Here is a 12886-nt window from a genome sequence, read left to right as displayed (position 1 = left end):
TTCCTGACACCACACTCCGAGTGCCCTCACCTCCTCCCTGTAGGCTGTCTCGTCGTTGTTGGTAATCAAGCCCACTACTGTTGTGTCGCCTGCAAACTTGATGACTGAGTTGGAGGCGTGCATGGCCACACAGTCATGGGTGAACAGGGAGTACAGGAAAGGGCTGAGCATGCACCCTTGTGGGGCCCCAGTGTTGAGGATCAGCGATGTGGAGATGTTGTTTCCTACCTTCACCACTTTTGGCAGCCCGTCAGGAAGTCCAGGACCCAATTGCACAGGGCGTGGTTGATACCCAGGGCCTTAAGCTTAATGATGAGCTTGGAGGGTACTATGGTGTTGAATGCTGAGCTATAGTCAATGAACAGCATTCTTACATAGGTATGCCTCTTGTTCAGATGGGATAGGGCAGTGTGCAATGTGATGGTGATTTCATCGTCTGTGGACCTGTTGGGGCGGAATGCAAACTGAAGTGGGTCTAGGTGGCAGGTAAGGTGGAGGTGATATGATCCTTGACTAGTCTCTCAAAGCACTTCATGATGACAGAAGTGAGTGCTACGGGGTGATAGTCATTTAGTTCAGTTATCAAATCAAATTTTATTTGTCACATACACATGGTTAGCAGATGTTAATGCGAGTGTAGTGAAATGCTTGTGCTTCTAGTTCTGACAATGCAGTAATAACCAATGAGTAATCTAACCTAACAATTCCACAACTACTACCTTATACACACAAGTGTAAAGGGATAAAGAACATGTACATAAAGATATATGAATGAGTGATGGTACAGAACGGCATAGACAAGATGCAGTAGATGGTATGGAGTACAGTATATACATATGAGATGAGTAATATAGGGTATATAAACATAAAGTGGCATAGTTTAAAGTGGCCCTCTCCTGTATTCCCTGTTCCACGACTGCGTGGCCATGCACGCCTCCAACTCAATCATCAAGTTTGCAGACCTGGTACGGCAACTGCTCCGCCCACAACCGTAAGGCTCTCCAGAGGGTAGTGAGGTCTGCACAACGCATCACCGGGGGCAAAAGGACTTGAGTTCCTGTATGTTGTTATGATCACACCACGTCTAGTTAATCATAAGGCATACCCCTCCGCCCCTCTTCTTACCAGAAAGATGCTTGTTTCTGTCGGCGCGATGAATAAAGAATCCAGCTGGCTGCACCGTTTCCGTTAGCCATGTTTCCGTGAAGCCAAAGAACGTTATAGTCTCTGATGTCTCTCTGGAATGCTACCCTTGCTCGGATTTCATCAACCTTGTTGTCAAGAGATTGGACATTGGCGAGTAGTATGCTAGGGAGTGGTGCGCGATGTGCCCGTCTCTGGAGCCTGACCAGAAGACCGCTTTGTTGCCCCTTTTACGGCGTCATGTTTAGGGTCGCCGGCTGGGATCCGATCCATTGTCCTGGGTGGAAGGCAAAACACAGGATCCGCTTTGGGAGAGTCATATTCCGGGTCGTAATGATGGTGAGTTGACGTTGCTCTTATATTCAGTAGTTCCTCCCGACTGTATGTAATGAAATCTAAGATTACATGGGGTACCAATGTTAGAAATAACACGTAAAAAAATGAAATACTGCATAGTTTCCTAGGAACGCTGTCACGACTTCCGCTGAGGTTGGCGGTCCTTTTATGTTCCTGTGTTGGATCATTCACCCGGTGTGTTGGGTTGACCGTCATTTGTACATCGGAGAATAAACTGTCTATTACTGTACCTGCTCTCTGTGCCTGATTCCACTCACCTCAGTACATCGTGACAGAATCCCGCACCAACCATGGAATCAGCAGGAGCAGCTGCGTCCCCTCTCCCATCGATGGAAGAGAGGGTTCTCCATCACACCAGCGTGATTCACAGGATTGGTTCCGCTATGGACCAAATGATGGAGAAGATGGATCGATGGGAGAGGAGTGGCCTTCCCACCTCATCTCCAGCAACCCCTTCTTCAGCACCTCCTGTTCCTGCGACCACATCTGGCTCCGGGACTCTTCGGCTGACGCTCCCACGGGAGTATGACGGAACGGCAGCTGGGTGCCAGGGTTTCCTCCTTCAACTAGAACTATACCTGGCTACCGTGTGTCCTGCTCCCTCCGGAGAGGAGAGCGTGAGCGCCCTCGTCTCCTGCTTGACTGGGCGAGCCCTCGAGTGGGCCAACGCAGTGTGGAATGGTCCGGGCTCGGCGAGGGATAATTACCCAGAGCTCACCCGCCGATTCCGAGCTGTTTTTGACCATCCACCAGAGGGTCGGGCAGTGGGTGAACGGCTGTTCCACCTGCGTCAGGAGACGAGGAGCGTACAGGATTTTGCTCTGGAGTTCAGGACATTGGCTGCAGGAGCAGGATGGAACGACAGGGCCTTGATCGACCATTTCAATTGCAGTCTCAGGGAGGACGTCCGCAGGGAGCTGGCATGTCGGGACACCACATACACACTGGAGGAACTCATTGACTTGGCTATACGTCTCGACAACCTGCTGGCTGCCCGCGGGCGTTTGAATCAGGCCCTGTTGTTTCCATTTCCCAGCCCACCTGCACTTATATGGATTTAGGAGGAGCGGCGTCGAGGGGGACCGGAGGAGGAGTGTCCTCCTGCACCAGTTGTGGTCGACGAGGGCACACGTCTGACCGGTGCTGGAGGAACTCTTCTGGGAGTCGGGAGGACAGGCGGAGCACTTTTCGATCATCCCAGGTGAATAAGCACCAGACTCACCCAGAGCTTCCTGTCGGTCATGTGTATGTGTTGACTTCTTTCCCTGGGTTTTTTCCCTCTCTCCAGCATAAGGCGCTAGTCGATTCAGGCGCAGCTGGGAATTTCATGGATCGTGGGCTTGCGTTAAGGCTAGGGATTCCCTTGGTGTCGTTAGACCGACCTTTCCCCGTGCACTCTTTAGATAGCCGAGCATTAGGGTCAGGAATAATTAGGGAGGCTACGGTGCTACTGGACATGGTAACGCAGGGGGATCATAAGGAGCAGATTAGTCTGTTCCTTATAGATTCACCTGCGTTTCCAGTGGTATTGGGGGTTCCCTGGTTAGCTAAACACAACACAGTGATTTCCTGGTGACAGGGGGCTCTTAGGGGGTGGTCAGAGGAGTGTTCAGGTAGGTGTATAGGAGTTACCGTTGGTGCGACTACGGTGGAGAGGCCAGACCAAGTTTCCACCGTGCGCATTCCCTCCGAATATGCCATTTTGGCTATCGCCTTCAGTAAAAAGAATGCGACCCAATTACCACCCCATCGTAGAGAGGACTGCGTGATTAACCTTCTGGAGAACGCTGCACTTCCTAGGAGTCACGTGTATCCATTGTCCCAGGAGGAGACGGTGGCGATGGATACATACGTTACCGAATCGCTGGGACAGGGGTACATTCGGCCCTCCGCATCACCCGTCTCCTCGAGCTTCTTTTTTGTGAAGAAGAAGGATGGAGGTCTGCGTCCGTGCATTGATTATAGAGGTCTAAATTCCATCACAGTGGGGTTTAGTTACCCACTACCTCTCATCACTACGGCGATGGAATCATTTCACGGGGCGTGCTTCTTCACAAAACTGGACCTGAGGAGCGCGTATAATCTGGTGTGTATCCGGAAAGGAGATGAGTGGAAAACCGCATTTAGTACTACATCTGGTCATTATGAGTACCGTGTCATGCCATATGGGTTGAAGAATGCTCCAGCCGTTGTGTTCCAATCCTTCCTAGATGAGATTCTCCGAGACCTGCTCGGGCAGGGAGTGGTAGTGTATATCGATGACATCTTGATCTATTCTGCTACACGCGCGGAGCATGTGTCTCTGGTGCGTAAGGTACTTGGTCGACTGCTGGAGCATGACCTGTATTGCAAGGCGGAGAAATGTGAGTTTTTCAAACAGTCCGTTTCCTTCCTGGGGTATCGTATTTCCACCTCCGGGGAGGTGATGGAGGATGACCGCGTTACAGCCGTGCGTAATTGGCCGACTCCGACCACGGTGAAAGAGGTGCAGCGGTTTTTAGGGTTTGCCAATTACTACAGGCGGTTTATCCAGGGTTTTGGTCAGGTGGCTGCTCCCATCACCTCACTGCTGAAGGGAGGACCGGTGCGCTTGCGTTGGTCAGCAGAGGCGGGCAGAGCTTTCCGTCGTTTGAAGGATCTGTTCACCAATGCGCCCGTGTTGGCGCATCCGGACCTCTCTTTAGCGTTCATAGTGGAGGTGGATGCGTCCGAGGCTGGGATTGGAGACGTGCTGTCCCAGCGCTCAGGCGTGCCACCCAAGCTCCGTCCGTGTGCCTTCTTTTCGAGCAAGCTCAGCCCAGCGGAGCAAAACTATGATGTGGGGGACCGGGAGTTGCTAGCTGTAGTCAAGGCTCTGAAGGTGTGGAGACATTGGCTTGAGGGGGCTAAACACCCTTTTCTCATCTGGACTGACCATCGTAATCTCGAGTATATCTGGGCAGCTAGGAGACTAAATCCACGTCAGGCTAGATGGGTCATGTTTTTTTACCAGGTTCCGGTTTACCCTCTCATACCGGCCAGGCTCCCAAAACACCAAAGCCGACGCTCTGTCCCGCCTCTATGATACCGAGGAGCGGTCCATTGAGCCTACTCCCATCATTTCACCGTCATGTCTCGTGGCACCGGTGGTATGGGAGGTGGACGCGGAGATAGAGGAGGCCTCACGGTCAGAGCCAGCCCCCCCAAACAGTTCAGTGGGGACTCAGTACGTGCCGAGGGGGATCCGGGACAAGCTGATCCGGTGGGCTCATACTCTCCCCTCCTCGGGTCATCCGGGCATCGAGAGAACAGTGCGGAGTCTGAGAGGGAAATACTGGTGGCCCACACTGGCTAAAGACGTGAGATTTTATGTCTCCTCCTGCTCAGAGCAAGGCTCCTCGGCACCTGCCTAGAGGGAAATTACAACCCCTCCCTGTTCCACAACGGCCGTGGACACACTTATCGGTGGATTTTCTTACCGACCTTCCCCCGTCCCATGGAAGTACTACGATCCTGGTCGTTGTGGATCGGTTTTCTAAGTCCTGTCGTCTCATCCCATTGCCCGGTCTCCCTACGGCCCTGCAGACTGCAGAGGCCTTGTTTACCCATGTCTACCGGCACTATGGGGTGCCTGAGGACATTGTTTCTGATCGGGGTCCCCAATTCACGTCCAGAGTATGGAGGGCGTTTATGGAGAGACTGGGGGTCTCGGTCAGTTTAACCTCAGGTTTTCACCCCGAAAGTAATGGGCAGGTGGAGCGCGTAAACCAGGATGTGGGCAGGTTTCTGCGGTCCTATTGCCGGGACCAGCCTGGTGAGTGGGCAAGGAATGTTCCCTGGGCTGAACTAGCTCAGAACTCCCTACGCCACTCCTCAACTAACTTATCCCCTTTTGAGTGTGTGTTAGGTTACCAGCCGGTCCTGGCCGCATGGCATCAGAGCCAGACCGAGGCTCCTGCGGTAGAAGAATGGGTACAGCGCACCAAGGACACCTGGAAAGCCACTCAGGACTCACTACGGTTAGCGGGAGAACGGCAGAAGAGGAGCGCTGACCAGCACCGCAGTGAGGCCCCCGTGATTGCACCGGGGGACAGGGTCTGGTTCTCGACCCAAAACCTGTCCCTCCGCCTGCACTGTCGGAAGCTGGGGCCGCAGTGTGTGGGGCCGTTCAAAGTCCCGAGGAGAATAAACGAGGTGTGTTATAGATTACAACTTCCTAGGTATTACCGTATTAACCCCTCGTTTCATGTGTCTCTCCTCAGGGGGGGGGTACTGTCACGAGTTCCGCCGAGGTTGGCTCTCCTGCCTGTTCGGGTGGTACTCGGCGGTCGTCGTCACCGTCCTACTAGCCACTAACGATCCCTTTTCGTTTGTCTGTTGGTTTTGTCTGAATGGTTTCACCTGTGTGTAGTTTAGTTAATTAGTGTCTGTATATGTAGTAGGTTGTCCCGCCCTTGTTTTGTGCGGGATTGTTTTGTCTTCATGTCATGTTTGTGGAGTACTTGTGGTTTTTATTCTCCGGTCCTTTTACAGTGCCTTGCGAAAGTATTCGGCCCCCTTGAACTTTGCGACCTTTTGCCACATTTCAGGCTTCAAACATAAAGATATAAAACTGTATTTTTTTGTGAAGAATCAACAACAAGTGGGACACAATCATGAAGTGGAACGACATTTATTGGATATTTCAAACTTTTTTAACAAATCAAAAACTGAAAAATTGGGCGTGGCACTGTATGTTCCTGTGTTGGATCATTCACCCGGTGTGTTGGGTTGACCGTCATTTGTACATCGGAGAATAAACTGTCTATTACTGTACCTGCTCTCTGCGCCTGATTCCACTCACCTCAGTACATCGTGACAAACGCGAAGCGAGGCGGCCATCTCTGTCGGCACCGGAAGTTATCTTTGCCATCTTTGGTACAGGAACAATAGTGGCCATCTTGAAGCATGTGTGGACAGCAGACTGGGTTAGGGAGTGATTGAATATGTCTGTAAACACACCAGCCAGCTGGTCTGTGCATGCTCTAAGGATGCGGCTAGGGATGTCATCTGGGCCAGCAGCCTTGCGAGAGTTAACACGTTTAAATGTCTTACTCACTTCGGCCACAGTTAAGGAGAGGGGGGCCCACAGTCCTTGGTAGCGGGCCACATCGGTGGCAATGTATTATCCTCAAAGCGGGCAAAGGAGGTGTTTAGCTTTTCTGGAAGCAAGACATCGGTGTCCGTGACGTCGCTGGTTTTCTTTTTGTAGACCGCAATTGCCTGTAGCCACATACGTTTCGTGCCTGGGCCATTGAATTGCAACTCCATTTCACATTTTCCAGTCCATGTGATCAAAACAATCTTGAAGTGTGGATTGTTCCGATTGTTCCGACCAGCGTTGAATGGCTCTAGTCACGGGTACATCCTGTTTGAGTTTCTGCCTACAGGACGGTACAAGCAAGATGGAGTCATGGTCGGATTTGCCGAAGGGAGGGCCAGGGAGGGCCTTGTATACATCGCGGAAGTTAGAGTAGCAGTGGTCCAGTGTTTTGCTTGAGCCGGTACAACAGTCAATGTGCTGGTAGAATTTAGGTAGTCTTGTTCTCAAATTAGCTTTGTTGAAATCCCCAGCTACAATACATGCAGTCTCAGGATATATGGTTTCCAGTTTACATAGAGTCCAGTGAAGTTCTTTCAGGGCCGTCGAGGTATCTGCTTGGGGGTATACACAGCTGTGTCTATAATCGAAGAGAATTCTCTTGGGAGATAATGCGGTCGGCATTTGATTGTAAGGAATTCTAGGACAGGTGAACAAAAGGACTTCAGTTCCTGTATGTTGTTATTGTTACACCATGAGCCGTTAATCATGAGGCATACACCCCGCCCTTCATGCATTTTGCATGAAGAAACCCGGTGGCTGTACCGACTCTGACAACCTATCTTGATTGAGCCGTGTTTCCGTGAAACAGAGAATGTTACAATCTCTGATGTCCCCCTGGAAGGCAACTCGTGCCCTAATTTTGTCCACCTTGTTGACAAGAGACTGGACATTGGCAACTAACATGCTCGGAAAAGGTGGGTGGTGTGCTCGCCTTCTAAGTCTAACCAGGAGGCCGCTCCATCTGCCTCTCCTGCGGCGACGACATTGTTTTGGGTCGGCCTCTGGGATTATATCCAATGTCCAGGGTGGAGGTCCGAACAAAGGATCCGCTTCGGGAAAGAAATATTCCTGGTCGTAATGTTGGTAAATTGATGTCGCTCTTATATCCAATAGTTCTTCCCAGCTGTGTGTAATAACACTTAAGATTTTCTGGGCTAACAATGTAAGAAATAATACATTAAAAAACAAATTACTGCATAGTTTCCTAAGGACTTGAAGCGAGGCGGCCATCTCTGTCGGCGCCATCTCGATATCAGAGGCAGCTGGTGATAACCATTACCCTTCCTTCCCAGATCAACCCCTCTACAAGTCATGTCTGTCTGTCATCATCCTTCTATGAATATTTAATATTCATTCCAAATGGCACCCTATTCCCTATATAGGCAACTACTTCTGACCAGAGCCCGTAGTGCTATTGTAGGGAACAGGGTGCCATTTGGGATGCTACTAATGTCTCCACTTCACTCCACTCAGTTCTCCATGGCTCTCTCGTCAAGTGTCTGGTTTGGTATTAATGTGTCACTGTGTTTTGTGTCCCCCTCCCATTCCTTGCGATGACTTGTGTCTGGGTGAACGTGTTGTGACTGACTGGGACTGAGTGAGTCAGTGAGAGAGAGAGGCAGCTGGTGACTGGGTTTTGGATGGCAGTAGGTGTGTGTGTGTGTGTGTGTGTGTGTGTGTGTGCGTGCGTGCGTGCGTGCGTGTAGGAGGGTGTGAGGCAGAGTGTGACGGAGCACCGAATGCTGGCTGGCAGTGGGTATAGCGGTCGTCTGAGGCAAACAGGGCTGGTTTCTGTGTGTGTGTGTGCGTGCGTGTGTGAGTAGGGGTTGTCTGAGGCATGCATGTCATGTAGCACTTTGGCAAAAATAACGATGTAATGGGAGAGACAGATGTTCAAAATGGCACAGTGCAATTTGAAAAGTGTCACCATCATGCAATTCTATAAATAGATGAAGAGCAAATGGTGATAAATGCTACTCTTCGTTAATACGCAGTGTCGTTATCCACCCAGACTATTTGATAGCTTAATCAGAGTAATAAAACCACACTGTGCAGAACAGAACTGGACTTACATGGCACGATGACATCATCGGATCCCATCTCTCCCACCAACATGCTTCCTCTCAGCACTATAAATGCATGAAAATGAAATAGGTAAACAGATACAACATGCAATTTTTCATCAAGGATATTTGATAGTTAATTAAAGTAACAAAAACCATAGCAGAATTGAAACAGTGTTTAGCTCGTGTCCTACTCTGGGCTGCTGCAGACTTACATGGCACGATGACATCACCAGATCCCACCGCTCCCACCAGCATGCTTCCTCTCAGCACAAACCCAGGGATGGTTTGTATCTCCTCTCCTGCTCTGACACAGACAGAGTCTGCAACCCAAAAAGCAGCCTATACCTATTTAGTGCACTACTTTTAACCAGAGCTCTATGGCCCTGGGTCAAAAGTAGTGTACTATAAAGGGAATATGATGTCAGTTGAGACACAGAGGGACAGAGAGGGAGTGGAGTTGCCCACGGTGACTAATAGGCTGTATTTCAGAGGGGAATTACAGTAGTCCAGAGAGGAGAGCAGTTTAATCCACCAAACCATTACAGCCCTGCAGACTGGAGTTACATCCCAAATGGAACCCTGTTCCCTACATATTGCACTATTTTGACCAGTGCCCTATGGGCAAGCCTATGGGTTCTGATCAAAGTAGTGTACTATATCGGGAATAAGATGCTATTTGTAATGTAGACTGGGACGTAGGGTAGGAATGAGAGAGCTCTCAGACACCAGCCATCATTTTCACAGGCTGAGGACCATCAGACAGACCTGGGTCCAAATAGTATTCAAAATATTTGATGTACGTTGACTTAGCATTTGCTCCAGCCTGCCTGGAATGACAGATGGGCAGGGTTTGGGTTTGCACTTCTGGGGCTATTCCATTGTTTCCATTGGGCCGGGCAAGCTTTGACAGCATTTGAAACATTTTGGATGCTATTTGAAGCCAGGTCTGGCTGAGAGCTATCAGCTCTACCCTCAGTGGGAAAGCTGTAAGCTTGAGGGAGAGGTCAGCAGTGCAGGGGCCAGGGATAAGGCTGATCATGGTGGGGATGGAACGAACACATGCTGTACCTGTTCTTTTCACTCTGTCATTTAGGTTAGTATTGTAGAGTAACTTCAATGTTGTTGATCCATCCTCAGTTTTCTCCTATCACAGCCATTTAACTGTAACTGGTTTAAAATCACCATTGGCCTCTTGGTGAAATCTCTGAGCGGTTTCCTTCCTCTCTGTCAACTGAGTTAGGAAGGACGCCTGTATCTTTGTAGTGACTGGGTGTATTGATTAAATCAAATTTGATTTGTCACATGCGCTGAATGCAACAGCCTTACCGTGCAATGCTTATTTATAATACAAGCACTTAACCAAGAGAGAAGACTAAGAAAATATTTGCTAAATAAACTAAAGTAAAAAAAAAATATATAATAACGAGGCTATATACAAGGGGTATCGGCACCGAGTCAACGTGAGTTGGTACGGGTTAGTCGAGGCAATTGAGGTAATATGTACATGTAGTTAAGGGTAAAGTGACTATGCATAGATGATAAACAGTGAGTAGCAGCAGTGTAAAGGGGGTGAATGCAAATAGTCAGGGTAGCCATTTGATTAGCTGTTCAGCAGTGAGGGGTAAAGGGTGTTAAGGAGCCTCTTGGACCTAGACTTGGCACTCCGGTACCACTTCCCGTGCAGTAGCAGAGAGAACAATACTATGACTTGGGTGACTGGAGTCTATGACCTTCCTCTGACACTTTCTCGTACAGGTCCTGGATGGCAGGAAGCCCCCGTGAAATACTGACCTTCTGAAGCGCCTTACGGTCGGTTGGATGCCGAGCAGTTGCCATACCAAGCACTGATGTAACCAGTCAGGATGCTCTCGACGGTGAAGCTGTAGAACTTGAGTTTTGAGGATCTGAGGACCCGTGCCAAATCTTTTCAGTCTCATGTTAGAGAATAGGTGTCGTAGTGCCCTTTGCCAGACTGTCTTGGTGTGTTTGAACCATAAACCTTTGTTGGTGATGTGGACACAACTACAGCCCTGTCGATGTGAATGGGGTCGTGCTCGGCCCTCCTTTTCCTGTAGTCCACAATCAGCTCCTTTGTCTTGCTCACATTGAGGGAGAGGTTGTTGTCCTGACACCACACTGCCAGGTTTCTGACCTCCTCCCTATAGACTGTCTCATTGTTGTTGGTGATCAGGCCTATCCCCGTTGTCTCGTCGGCAAACTTAATGATGGTGTTGGAGTGGTGCTTATCTACGCAGTCGTTGGTGAACAGGGAGTACAGGAGGGGACTAAACAAGCACCACTGAGGGGCCCCTATGTTGAGGATCAGCGTGGCAGATGTGTTGTTGCATTACCACCTGGGGGCGGCCCGCAGGAAGTCCAGGATCCAGCTGCAGAGGGAGGGGTTTAGTCCCAGGGTCCTTAGCTTAGCGATGAGCTTTGTGGGCACTATGGAGTTGAACACTGAGCTGTAGTCAATGAACAGCATTCTCACGTAGATGTTCCATTTGTCCAGTTGGGAAAGGACGTGTGGAGTGTAATAGAGATTGTCATCTGTGGATCTGTTGGGGCGGTATGCGAATTGGAGTGGATCTAGGGTTTCTTGGATGGTGGTGCTGATGTGAGCCATGAGCACCCTTTCAAAGCACTTCACAGCTACAAACATGAGTGCTACGGGTCGGTAGTTATTAAGGCAGGTTACCTTGGAGTACTTGGGCACAGGGACTATGGTGGTCTGCTTAAAACATGTAGGTATTAGACTCATTCAGGGAGAGGTTAAACATGTCAGTGAAGATACTTTCCAGTTGGTCAGCGCATGCTCCGAGTACACGTCCTGGCAATCCGTCTGACCCTGTGGCCTTGTGAATGTTGACCTGTTTAAAGGTCTTACATTGGCTACGGAGAGCGTGATCACACAGTCGTCCAGAACAGCTGGTGCTCTCATGCATGCTTCAGTGTTGCTTGCCTCAAAGTTATTTATCTCATCTGGTAGGCTCGTGTCACTGGGCCGCTAAACTATCCAAAGTGTAATTAATAACTTCACCATGCTCAAACGGATATTCAATGTGTGCTTAATTTTTTACCCATCTACCAATAGGTGCCATTCTGTGTGAGGCTTTGGAAAGGCTCACTGGTCTTTTTTTCGTTGAATCTGTGCTTGAAATTCACTACTCAGTTGAGGGACTTCAGAGATATTTGTATGTGTGGGGTACAGAGATGGGGTAGTCATTCAAAAATCGTGTTAAACTTGAGTTATTATTGCACAGTGAGTCCATGCAACTTATGTGACTTAAGCACATTTTTACTCCAGAAGTTATTTAGGCTTGCCTAAAAACACAATTCCACTTTGACATTATGGGTTGATTGTGTGTAAACCTGTGACCCAAATTTGACATTTAATCAATTTTAAGTGCAGGATGTAACAACAAAATGCCGAAATTCAAGGGGGATACTTTCTTGCATTTTCTGAAGGCACTGTACATGACATAGGCTTACATAAATACAACATGCATATGGCATGAAATCATAAGGTGTATGTGTAATTACACAGTACCCAAAGTCACCTGGAACTTTTGTCCTTGCGTCTGCCCACTTGAAAACACAACTCAACAATGGACATGATTCTCATAGCGTAGAAAAGAAGCCTTGACTGTATCGATCAATCGTTTCCTAACCCAACACTGCCCCCCGGAGACGAGTTGTACAATGCATTAGCAACATCTTTCCATGAGAGACAGGTGAAAGCTATGATCTCTTATTGATGTCACTTGTTAAATCAACTTCAATCAGTGTAGTAAAAGTGGAGGAAACAGGTTAAAGATTTTTAAGCCTTGGGACAATTGAGACATGGACTGCATGTGTGCCATTCAGAGGGTGAATGGGTAAGACAAAAGATTTAAGTACCTTTGAACAGGGTATGGTAGTAGGTACCAAGCTACCGGTTTGAGTCAAGAACAGCAACGCAGCTGGGTTCACACTCAACAGTTTCTCATGTCTATCAAGAATGGTTCCAGCACCCAAAGGATATCCAGCCAACTTGACACAACTGTGGGAAGCATGGGCCAGCATCCCTGTAGAACCCTTAACACCTTGTAGAGTCCATGCTACGACAACATTGGGGCTATTCTGAGGGTAAAAAGGGAACAACTTAATATTAGGATGTTCCTAATGTTTTGTACACTCAGGGTATACACCAATTTGG

This window comes from Oncorhynchus masou, chromosome 4, assembly GCF_036934945.1.
Source record: "Oncorhynchus masou masou isolate Uvic2021 chromosome 4, UVic_Omas_1.1, whole genome shotgun sequence".
Lineage (NCBI taxonomy): Eukaryota > Metazoa > Chordata > Actinopteri > Salmoniformes > Salmonidae > Oncorhynchus > Oncorhynchus masou.
This window is presented reverse-complemented; position numbering follows the sequence as displayed.